The following is a 214-nucleotide window of genomic DNA, read 5'->3' as shown; positions in this document are numbered from 1 at the left end:
CATTTTGCAAGAGCCTTTGGGCTACTCATAGAGGGGGGGCCGCGGAGCCAAACTTGATTCAGTTCCCATCCTGCTTTTTTAACCTTGTTCCCCTTTCCAAAAAACCTTTTATTATAAAATAATATGTACCTATTTGGAAACTTTGGGGAAAAAGCTCAAAAATACATAAGGAAGAAAACACTGGACATTCCCTAGTGGTCCAGTGGTTAGCACT

At 41.1% G+C, this 214-nt stretch overlaps 1 protein-coding gene across 1 annotated transcript in view; it reads left to right on the top strand.

Annotated features, from left to right (window-relative positions):
- CLIP2 (CAP-GLY domain containing linker protein 2) overlaps positions 1–214 on the top strand; it is a 75691-nt gene that overhangs the window by 69514 nt on the left and 5963 nt on the right. The window lies entirely within an intron of this gene.

The sequence above is a fragment of the Bison bison genome, unplaced genomic scaffold (assembly GCF_000754665.1).
Source record: "Bison bison bison isolate TAMUID 2011002044 unplaced genomic scaffold, Bison_UMD1.0 scf7180017864340, whole genome shotgun sequence".
Lineage (NCBI taxonomy): Eukaryota > Metazoa > Chordata > Mammalia > Artiodactyla > Bovidae > Bison > Bison bison.
The sequence above is the reverse complement of the archived record's forward strand: the minus strand, read 5'-3'. Positions and strand labels throughout refer to the sequence as shown.